General features: G+C 51.9%; 1 protein-coding gene and 2 non-coding genes across 5 annotated transcripts in view; 2 read left to right on the forward strand and 1 right to left on the reverse strand.

The window, feature by feature from the left end:
* Positions 1-12,049, reverse strand: part of VAC14 (VAC14 component of PIKFYVE complex) — a 94,005-nt gene that overhangs the window by 80,144 nt on the left and 1,812 nt on the right. The gene's annotated exons all lie outside the window — the stretch shown is intronic.
* TRNAG-GCC (transfer RNA glycine (anticodon GCC)) lies at positions 1,463-1,533 on the forward strand. Its single transcript has one exon. It is a non-coding gene; the product is annotated as a tRNA-Gly (tRNA).
* TRNAG-GCC (transfer RNA glycine (anticodon GCC)) lies at positions 2,205-2,275 on the forward strand. The gene has a single exon. It is a non-coding gene; the product is annotated as a tRNA-Gly (tRNA).

Consider the following 12,049-nt stretch of genomic DNA (forward strand, 5'->3'; position numbering starts at 1 on the left):
TGGGAGGTGCCATTTGTGCCAGACCTTAGGAAGATCAACGGGCATCTTCCAGGCACAGAGAAAGGGGAGGCAGGCAGGGCACCTCCGGCCCAGGAAGAGCCTGGCCAAAGGCAAGGAGTTCTGAAAAGACAGGCATATCTAGGGAGGGACGAGGAGTCTGGCATGTGGAAGGAGCTGCCAGAGACGACAAGGCAGTGAATTTTCCGGCAATGGGGTGACGTGCTCAAATCCGTGTTTTAATTAGGTACTTCTGGGGCAGCCTAGAAAGAGACTGAAAAATGCCCCCAGGAGAACACCACAGCTATCAGGGGCAGGAAGTGGAGGCTGTGGGAAAGCACAGGGAGGGAGGGAGGGATGCTACAAACTGAACAGAAAGCATTAGAAGCCCATATAGTATGGGAGAGGAAGGGAGGTGCAGATATGGCTTTGAGGCGTCTGTCTGCCTGGGCAGTGATGCTAACGGGGAGAAGGGTGGCTTGAGGGGGGGCGCCTGTGGTCCCCCAGGAGATGCTCCCATGATAGACCCCACCCAGAGTGGAAAAGAGCAGAGGGAGGCCCCGGCCACCAGGGACCAGTCTCTGTTTTCAGAGCCCGGTGGCCACAAAGGCCGAGACACTGCGCCCTTCAGAAAGAGTGCCGTAAGAAGCCCAGAGATGGATGGGGAGGCAGACAGCCCAGTGTGAAGGTATGAAGGTATGATGAGAGCGGACTAGAGATTACGGACTTTTCAAAGCAGCTGCCTAGACTCACTGTCACTTTGGTCCATCATGGCAGGTATACTGCTTGCCTGTGGCATAAAGCTGGGGCAGGGGTGTGTGTGTCTCATGTTTGCTCAAAGAATTTAAAGACAGTCAAGTCCAAAAGGTATCAGTTAGTCTATGTGGTTCTAGCTCAGGGTCAGGAACCTGCTAGTAATTCGAGCTGTTCAAAGGTAAATGTACTATTTTATGAGACAGTGACCACTCCTGCAAAGATGTTGTTCATTGAGGGGTTGGGTAGGGTCTGATAAAGCCTTAATACAGCAAGCTATGTGGGGCGCCTACTCTGTGCCAGGCACGCTGCAAAAAGGTGAAGAAAACTGGCCTGGCTCCTGGGCTGGTGGACGTGAGAGCGGAGCCCAGTACGTGAGGAAGGGGCTCCACGAACGGCCTCTTCCTCTTACCTTTACAGGACGAGATCCCACCAAGCCCACCCCAGGGGCTGAGGGTTACAGATAAACCAAGGGCCTCCTTCTGGAAGTTCAATGTCAGTTTCACAGGCCCCCCACTCCCAAAGCAGTTCAGTAAAGCCCAGCAAGTTCAGCAAGGATGGTTCCTTATAAACCGGTTTGGTTTTCCAAACTGGACAAACCAGCCAAGTGAGGCCATCATCTGCCAGAACTCCTCTGAGCCAGTCTCAACCACGCCAGGCCTGCAGCAGCCCCTTGAGAAAAACCCCAATGATGTATGAGTAAACAGCTGGAGCATTGGTGGTTCAGTGGTAGAATTCTCGCCTGCCACGCGGGAGGCCCGGGTTCGATTCCCGGCCAATGCAATGCTGTTTTTCTTTTTCCTTTTTTTTGCCCCTTCCTGGCAGGTTTCCTTCTCACACAGACATCCAGCTGCAGGAGCCAGTCTCCTCAACCACGCCAGGCCTGCAGCAGCCAAAGGCGCTGTGAAACTTTAACCACACTTCCCTGCTCAGAGAGCGTGTGGACAGCAGACTGGTTCTCTCGGGGGCACTACTCGCTGTGCTGCCAAGGCCTTCCTGCCCTTCACCGGCGAGGGCACTCCCGCCGCACTCCCGCCACACCCCTCGGCCTTGGCCAGTCTCCAGCGGAAGCGGGGATGAAACCCGAGAACTGTCAAACAGCTCAACACACATGTGGACACAGAATGGGAGGGCCCGCACAGCGGAGACATCACAGGGGGTAAAGGCGCCCAAAGTCCTCGCTGTGCTTTTGCTACTGAGAATGGAGAGCTTGAGCACGAGGTTCTGCCCCGAGGTCTAAAGGCACATCACTCACACACTCACTCACACACACACTCCCTCCCTCCCTCTCTCTCTCACATTCGGCCTCCTGCCTTCACAGAAGCTTTCTGTTCTTGCAGCTGTGCTGATGTGGCAGCATTAGAACCTGGCCTTATATTTTGAATCAGTATATATACAAGGAGATTCAGGACTGGAATTAAAAGGAGGTGCTCACACAGCTGTTGGCATCTGGAGCATTGGTGGTTCAGTGGTAGAATTCTCGCCTGCCACGCGGGAGGCCCGGGTTCGATTCCCGGCCAATGCAGCAGCAAGCTCTTTTGAATCCTGAAACTGGATTTGAGATTTTACACCACCTAGAGTTTGTGAACAGTCAGAACTGAGAATGACTTGTGTTGCACAAAGGTCTCTAGACCCGGGTCTGCTTATTTTTGAGGAGTCCTGGATGGGGGAATCACCAAGGCCGCTGGAAGCAGCTGTGCCTCCCACTGCCGACCTGACGGCCAGCACGCTGGCCGCCAACAGCTCTCCGAGGAGGCCAGGCCACGTTCCTGCTCCACACGGGTTAGAGCAGCGCCCGGGTGAGGGGGCAGGCGGGGGGTGAGGATGTCCACCGGGCTTCAGCACGGGATCCGAAGCAGAGCCAACCCCGCCAGCAGCGCACGAGCCATCCTGGAGAGTTACGTCACCTTGTTTCAGATCATAAACGAGCAACTGGCAAGGGCGCTCTTCCCTGATGTAGAGCCAACCTGTGGGATGCATTCCCTGCCCTAGAGGGGCTCTCTGCTGGGGTGGGGTGAGGGGAGAAGAAGCGGAGTCCAAGAGAACTTTTGTGCAAAGCATAACCCCACCCCCCCGCCCAGACTCTGGCGTGAAGAGTGTAAGGTGAAGTGGGAGCAGGCAGGAGCCGGAATGACTAGCATCTCTGGAGTGGCAGGAATTGGGTGTGGCTTCATGAGGGTCGGCATTTGGGAGGGGTCCCGAGGGACGGGTAGGTGTTCGTTCTGGGGCTGCTCAGGGTGAAGCAGTCCAGAGAGGGGAACAGCACGCACAAAGGCTCAGAGCACAGCGGAGGCCTGCAGTGTGGCAGAGTAGAGGACGCGGGTGGAGGAGAAGCGGGGACAGGCCTGGAGAAGCTGCCCCCGGCCACGAGCCAGACAGAGGAACTGGCACTGCATTCTGGCGGCAGGATGGGGCCACGGAAGGTCGGAGTGATCTGCGGGGCGGGCGGTGCGGATCTGAATGGCGTTTGGGGCCTGGGAGGACCACAAAGTCTTACAGAGACTGAACGGTGAATGAGCATGAGGAACGGGGCTCCAATGCCGGGTGACAGCTTGTCGGGGTAACAGGGTCTCTGGAAGGGAGGACATGGGAAAGGGGGATCTTTGTGCTCAACTCCCCCTGACTGTGCAGCCCAGCGGCAGCTTTCTCATTGGCTCCCCACCAGCTGGAAGGCCTCCCCAACCCCAAATCCTACCAGGGCTTACTCAGGACACCCCAGGCTACTACAAAATGACGGCTGCTCAATTCCTGAGGTCCCAGAACCCCAAGTCTCTCTCTCTGCACCCTTGTACTCAGGGGCAGAATAGTCTTCAGGTCCAGGACGACAAGGCAAACAAAGAAACGATGGACCCCCTGGAGGGGGAACCACGAGAACTTGTTCTCACCAATACCACCAGCTTGAAGAGCACTGGGCCTGGTGCTTTGGGCCAACGCCTGGGCCACGACAGGAAGACTGCACCATGAATCGGGCCCACGCTCCTTACCTGGCACTCGAGGCGACTTAAACGGGGCCAGGCTGACCTCTCTAGTCTTGCCGCCCAGCTGCCCGGCATAACTTTCCACTCCGGCCAGACCCGCCCTCTCACTGGGCCCAGCTCATTCTAGTCCTTACACACTTCCCACCTCCCCGCGTCCTATTCAGCCTTCAAAGTCCAGCTCAAGTCCCACCCCCTGCTTTTCCTGACCACCCCAGGAAGCGATCACTCCTCTGAACACTGAAGGACTCGGTGACCCCTCCCTCTGCACCCAGCAAGGCACTGGTGAGGCCACCAATCCCTCCTCTCGCGCACATTTCCCTCTCCGCAGCTCCTTGGAAAAGTCCCTGAGGACAGACCGGAGCCATGATTCCTTGCGTCTCCAGCGTTAGCCCCGCTCGCCGAGTCTAGTGCTCTGCACACAGTCAGTGAGAAATCCCAACTGTCCACCTGGGGACGGATCTGGGAAGGCCAGCAGGCTGACAGACAGCACAAGCTGCAGGGCAAACACAGGCAAAGCCCCTGCTGCCTTATCGGTGACACAGGGTGGGGAGGAGGGAGGGTGTGCTAAGCTAAACCTAACCTGTTGGTTAACAAATATCATTTTAGGTGACCCTAAACTTTTAGTGTTATAGTTCAAGTTACTTTTACTGGGATCCCAACTACACATTGAGAACGGCTCAGTCACCGGAGCAGAGGGGCGTCTGCCACCGGGCGACCGCATGCTCCGACCCCTCTCCACACGCTGCAAGGCAGCACCAGTCAGCAAGGCTTGGGGACGTGCAGAAGGAAAAGCACCACTACAAAGCGTGGCAGGAGAAGTCACGTCTGAAATCCAGCGCCCAGTGCCAGGCCTCGTCTCCCTTCTAAAGGCTACACTGTCTCCTCTTTCATCTGCAGGCTGCGAGCCACAGGTGGGGGTCTGAAGCAGAACTAGTTTTGAAGTTAATATTTGGCTCAGAAGCTCTCCTGCTCACAAATCCCTGGGGCCTTCTTTGACATAAGGGTCACTGACACCACGGTTTTATGTGTCAGAGGAGAGAATACGCTTTTTGCATGGCTTCCTCTCAAGTCTGAAAACCCTGGCTGACAAAGTGCCCTCTGTCCCGCGGCCAGCGGGCTGCATGCAGTCCAACACAAAATCATAAATCCACTCCAAACCTTCTTTTTTGCTCATCAGTTTTCGTTAGTGTTTGTGTATTTTACGTTCGGCCCAAGACAACTCTTCTTCCAGTGTGGCCCAGAGACACCAAAAGGTCGGATACACCTGCTCTGTGGGTCAGGAGCCTCCATCCTCAGCTGGCTGGAGGTGCTGCAGGACGGCAGAACCACCCTCCCCAGAAGGCACAACCCCGATGCGGGCCAACTTCAAGCCTGTGACACTGCGCCAACACCACGCTGAAAAGGGCCACACCAACCACCCCTCCCCGACAGAACAAGGAGCCACAGACAGCGTGAGACAGCCTTAGAATTGCCACCAGCCAAAGGACAGCATGGGGTCACAGTCTCAGCAACACAGCCATGGTCCCTCCCTGGTCCCCCCACCCCCGGCCTCGGTGACACGGCGCAGGGACAATCACACAGGTCACACAAGGGCTGGTGAACTGACCCACCTGCTAACACACACTGCGCTACGTATTTCAGTTATTCCTCGGGGCAACCTCCTTCTATAGTTACCGTTATGCCATCTTCCAGATTTAAAGCACAGCCTCAGGAGCTGAGTCCCTTTCCTAAGGTCACAGAGGGTCTGAAGCCTCTGTGTTCCTACAAAGCCCTTTCAGCCGTTGGCCAGTTCGTCTCTCCCATCTCCTTAAACTACGCCAACTGCACAGTGAGTGCGCCCAATTACAGAGGAGACCTCCCTCGGGTAGAGCTGAGGCCCCGAGCGAGGCGCAGCTTTCCCCACACACTTCCCCACACTGTTCAGGGAGTACAGAGGCAGCACTGACCTGAACTGTTTTGACATGAAGCCCTAGAGCTGGGCTTCTACTGTGAAGGCAGGAAATAGGTTACCCTTTGCTGAGCACTTACTCTATGCCAGGTAATGTGCTAGATGCATTACATTACATGTATCGCCTAATTTAAACTTTTAACCACCCAATGCATCAGTACCATGGCATGCATTTTACAGTTGGGGAAACTAGGGCTCAGAGACATTCAGAAACACTTGGAGTCACACAACCTACTGATGGCCGGTGCGGCAATCAAACCTAGGTTTTTCTGACTCCAAGGTCTAAAATCTTATCCGCTAGGTGACACTGTCCCCCTCGTCAAATATCAGAGCTACCATCTGCTGACGCCTCCTGGGTGCCAGGCACTTTCATGTTTATTAGTTCATTTAACCCCAACTCCGCTTCATTTGCTGATGTCCAAAACACTACAGAAATTCTTATTTTTTTAAAATGAGGTATAATGGACACACCTGAAATCCACTTTTACTGTGTGGACATTTGGTGATGTCCAAATGTCCCAGCCTCTAGGTGGCAGAGATTTTAGCCACTGCACTCATTTCCTATGTCTTCAGAGGGAACATCCTTGGCCATATAAGGCAGGCCTAGTAAATTCAATGGCCTTTCCTGTTTTGAGAGAATTAAATGAGATAATGCATGTAATAGGCTCTACATTGCGCATGCTCATACGTCAGTATTAGTGCAAAGTCAGACTCAAGAGAGATAAGCTGTGATCGTACACACTGCACAAGATCAGGTTCAGGCACTGAATGTGGACTGAGAGCCCGCTATGCTCCCGGCTCCAGAAAGGACAGAAAAAAGTAAATCCAGGGCTGTGTTGTTAAAACTGACAGCATGGATTTGGGGCCGCTTTTTCCTTCCCTGGCAAGTCCCATTATCCACCCCATTTCTCTACGTAATAGGCCGCACTCACAGGGCAAGTCCGGGCAGCGTTTCCCAGAGGGGAATCAGGCAAACATCTCCTCCATCTGTTGAGAAGTCAAGTAATCTGGTTTCCATTTGTTCACTAGTCTCCAATAATCGACCTGAGCAGAACACCCACCTCCGAGGGAAGGCCTAAGACAAAGTATACTGAGCATCCACCGGGGAGAAGCAGTGGACGAACTGTGAAGCAGAACCAAGTCAGAGGAAGCAGGAGCCCCGTGTGAATTTCAGCTCGTGATAACTGGGACCACTTACAGAGGGCTGCCCTAACGCTTCAGCAAAACACTACAGAAATTCTTATTTTTTAAAAATGAGGTATAACGGACACACCTTAAATCCACTTTTACTGTGTACATTTCAGTGGTTTTTAGTCTGTTCACAACAAAGTCGGGCAACCACTACCCCGCCCAATTTTAGAACAATTTTTATCACCCTATAAAGAAACCCTGTACCCATTACGAGTCATTCCTCATTTCCCCCAACCTCCTCCCTAAGCCCTAGGCAACCACTAATCTACTCTGTCTATGGGTTTGCCTATCCTAGATGTTTCAGATGAATGAAACCATACAACACATGGCCTTTTGTGACTGGCTTCTTTCACTTAGCATAATGTTTTCAAGCTGCATGTTTTCAACAGCAGGAAACTGAGGACCAGGAGGTTAAAACAGAGGTCACAAACCCAAACGGTGGCAGGGGCCAGGCAGGGGATACAAGTGAGAAGGCCAAGGGGCCCAAGACAGGCTGCGGTAAACTTGACCACATCGGAAGCAAACTGGAGAGCCCATGTCTGGCTGGAAAGGGTCCTGGATCTGCTGTGTGGGAACATGGGTCCCACAGAGCCATGATGGAGAAACCTGTCAATTTAAAATACCCTGTGATCCAGGCCAAATCAAACAGGTCTGCTGGCAGGACACAGCCCTTGGCTGCCAGTCTGTGACCCCGAGTTAACCAATTTGCTGAGAGTTCCACTGCTAATAAAGAGCTGAGCTGGACAGAATTCTGACCCATGCTCCTGAAACTGCCCTAAGCCAGTTAGTAATAAATGTCTCCCAGCAGAGGTGGAGCGTTCCAAAGAGCCAGTCAAACCCAACAGTTCAACCTTTATCTGAGCTCAGAGTGCTAGGGATCGCTGCCCACCCCACCCCAGCCCCTTCCCAGCAGGCAAGAACCCACACACTGACTCTTGGGCTTCAGGGTTCTCGAAGGGAATGGGCTGGACACGGCCTGGGCACCTACATTTGCTGGCTTTTGGAACTCGAAGTTCAGGAACACCACAGGCTCGGCTCTAAGCCCGTTCCTGGTTACCTGAAGAGCATCATCTCTCCCAGTTTGCAGTAGGGGCCCTGCCACCACCGTGTGGGACATGGTACCCCCAAAGCTGAGCAAGAGGCACCCCCACCACAGTGTGCACCGCCTGCCCCATTGATCAGAGTGCCCGCAGCATTCGCCCCACACTAGACTCTCCTGGAGAACACAGCCTGGGGTTTCGCCAACCTTTTCGTCAGGCCCCATCAGACTGTGTTCCCGGACACTGAGAGCCCACGAAACCTGAAAGAGCCATTCTAAAACCTCGGCTGAAGCGCCTATCCTCTAGAAAAGTGTGTGGAGCAAGTTAGCACGAGCCTGTGGGGGTGAAAGCTCTCCAGGACCACCCACGACAGGCTCACACACTTCGCCGCCTGATCCTGGTCACATAACACAGCCTCATCTTGAGATTCAGAGTCCAGGGCTCCTTCAGCTGAGCCGAGCACCCATCACTCTGCATTTTTAGTGTCTGAGAGGTCTGCCATCAAGATAAAATGCCCTCTCTTATTAGGAATTTTAATCCCTTACTGGAACACCAAATGCATCATTGTCTCCATCACCTGGGTAGATGGAATTTGGAAAACTAAAAGTGGCATTTAAAACAACCATGGAGATGTTCAAGTGTGAAATTTAAAAAAGTAAATCTATGTCCCCTTTCTGATCAATACCATCAGGCCCATTCTGTGATAAATACAGATTAGTGAACTAAGTAATAGCTGAAATAATCAGAAGTACAATTTCTGATCTGCCATATAAATCAATGGACAAAAAATCTCTTTTGGTTTATACAGGAAAGAATCCAAAGTAGTCGTCCTCCGCAACGTCACGGCCCTGCCCGTGGCCTGGCGCATCACCAGCCTGGAGCACCTGGGCGAGGACTTCTCTGTGTCCATGATGCAGGGCACCATCCCCGCCAAGGCCGAGTACAGCCTGCAACTGCACTTCCAGCCCTCCAAACCCATCATCGTCAAGAAGGCGATTCGGTTGGAGGTGAGGCTTCTCCCACCTTTAGACTTGGTCGTCAGTATGTGTACACATTGGGTTCCCTCACACACATACACATGGGCTACCAATGCATACACTATACACACTACACACACCACACTACCAACACACACACACACTACCAACACACACACTACCAACATATACATACCACACACACATTGCCAATGCACACACACTACCAAGACACACTACACATACCATACACATGCATACTACCAACACACAAGCCCCTCCAGGCATATACTATACATACTACTACACACACATGCATACTACCAACACATCCACTATACATACTACACACAAGCATACTGCCAACACACACACACACACACACACACACACACAACACACAGCCAGGTCTTCCTGTTACACGCTCCCATCCAGTCCCCATCTTACAACCCCTGACCCACAATACATTGCTCTGCACACACTGTAAGCTCCCTAAAGGCAGTCTCGTTTATAGCTGGTTCCCTAGTGCTAAGAACAGAGAACTCAGTCGATGCAGAGTGAATGAGAAAGTGAGTGAGTGAATGAATGAATGAATGAATGAATGAATGAAGTTACTATCCCAGGTGAGCATCAGGTTCCTGATTTCACTCCCCAAACTCAGTCACTCCTCAGATTCCTATCTCAGGAAATGTCACCCTCCACCCAGCTACTCCGCAGATACCTAAGAATCACCCTCGATTCCCCCTTTTCCTGACGGCCTCCCCTCTGCCCTAGTCCTCCAACACGTCTTGTCAACTCCGTCTCCCAGCGCGTCTCTGCCCCTGCACTTCTCTGTCTACACTGCCCCCCCACCCTCGCCCAGGCCACCTGCCTGTCTCTCACCTGGACTCTGCAGAGGCTCCCTAACTGGTTTCCCTCTTCACATTCCCCCCAAGTGTCCAGAGAGATCGTGAAAACGTTAGCCATTCTCCATCCTAACACACTCTGCTGGCTTCCAGCTGCCGTGAGAATAAAGCCCAGGGTCCTCACCTGCTTCGGAAGCCCTGCCTGCCTCTGTGTCTGCACCTCACTCCACCCTGGCTCTCACCCACTGGCTCCCGTCACATGGTTGTCCTTAGGCTCTGCAGGGAGTTGGCTCCCCTTTGTGGTAGAGAAAACTACTCACTGTTGGGGGGGGAAGCCTTCTGAGACAGGTGAACCTGGGTTTTTTTATGTAGGGTCTAGCTGTGAAACTTCAAGAAGCCACTGTTTCCAAACCTGTGAAATAGGGTAGTGCTACCCAGCTCAGAGGGCAGTCATGCAAACTAAACGAGATGAGGGGTGTACAATGACCAAATAAAAAGAAGCTTCTCTCTCCCCTCCTCCCCACAAATCAGGCAAAGAGCACTTTACACGTGATCACTTTTTAAAAAAATCACTGTTAGGGACTGAATTATTTCCCCCCAAATTTGCACTTTGAAGTCCTAAATCCCACAACCGTGAAGTGATCCCGTATCCATGGTTTCGCATCCCGCAGTCTCAGGTACCTGTGATGAACTGGGCCCTGAAAACATCACTGTGTTTTGCCATGGATAATGTGCACTGACACGTGGGTGCGCATTATACATGAAATTATGCCCATTATTATACCCAAGTTATGTAATCATTATACCCATGTATAAAGGGCACTCACTTTTCCCTCAAAAACTTGGGCAAAAGAGTGCACATTATACATGCAAAATACAGTAAATGGAAAATCCCAGAAATAAGCAATTCATAAGTTTTATATTGCGTGCTGTTCCAAGTAGCGTGATGAGAATTCTGTGCTGTCCAGCTGGGGACATGGATCATCCCTCTGTCCAGGGAGTACAAGCTGTACGTGCAGTACAGAAGGTATCCTGAGAGAGACCACATTCACATAACTTTATACAGTACATTACTATAACGGGTCTATTTCATTGTTAGTTATTGTTAGTTTCTTACTGTGCCTAATTGATAAATCAAACGTCATCACAGGTGTGCGCAGGAAAAAACTGAGTATACACGGGGTTCGGTGCTATCTGCAGTTCCAGGCGGCCACAGAGATCTTGGAGTGCACCCCCTGTGGATACAGGAGGGCTACCACACTCTAAGGACTTATCAAACAGGACACCCCTCACCCAAAATATGGCTGAAGGCGGCTAGAAACTGACTGTAGGGTCATCTGGGGCAGTGCTTCTCCAACTTTAAGCACACAAATCATCCAGGGATCTTGTGAAAATGCACATTCTGATTCACAGGTTTGGGGTGAGGCTGGAGAATCTCTTTCTAACAAGCTCCCAGGTGAGCCTAATATGCTCCCAGGTGAGCCTAATATGCTCCCAGGTGAGCCTAATATTGCTGGTCTGTGGGCTATGCTTTTTTCTTTTTAAAGATTTTATTTTTTATTTTTAGAGAGAGGGGAAGGAAGAGAGGGAAACATCAATGTGGTTGACTCTTCCACGCCCCCCTACTGGGGACCTGGCCTGCAACCCAGGCATGTATCCTCACTGGGACTCCAACCAGCAACCTTCTGGTTCACAGGCCAGCACTCAATCCACTGAGCCCCACCAGCCAGGACTGTGGGCTACGCTTCTGAGCAGCAAAGCCCTTAGACTGCAATGTTATTCCCCCACGGAAAACGTATGGTCATCCATTCACTTAGATACCAACTGTTGGAGGCCACCAGGCACTGTGTTAAGTGCTGAGGATTAAATATAATAGGATCTTTACCCTTAAGGAGTTCCTAGCCCAGTTAAGGTCTTAGAGGCTTTCTCTGAATTTTACAAAACAAGGGCCAAATCAAATACAAATTGAACCCAACTGAAGACAAAGACCTTACAGGACAGCTTGCAGAGTGAAAGCACTTATACGGATTATGCTGGAGAAAACAACAATGCTGAGATAAATACCTCTATTCAAGGGCTCAACAGATGATTCAAGCTATGGTAAAAACCTGACAATCCTGAGAAGCAGAGTGAGTGACGGGCACCACTGGGTGTCAATGTATCTTCAAAACCAATAAAACCCATGGACATGCAGACATGTCTATACATCACCTCCGCTCTCTTCCTCAGCATGGCAACACCCATCACAGAGACTTGCTAGCCTTAGCGAGAGCCAGGGTATAAACAAGAAGCAGTATGAAAAGAGGGTCAAGAAAGTAAT

The sequence above is a fragment of the Artibeus jamaicensis genome, unplaced genomic scaffold (genome assembly GCF_021234435.1).
Source record: "Artibeus jamaicensis isolate MK-2021 breed Jamaican fruit bat unplaced genomic scaffold, CSHL_Jam_final contig_464, whole genome shotgun sequence".
NCBI classification, from domain to species: Eukaryota; Metazoa; Chordata; class Mammalia; order Chiroptera; family Phyllostomidae; genus Artibeus; species Artibeus jamaicensis.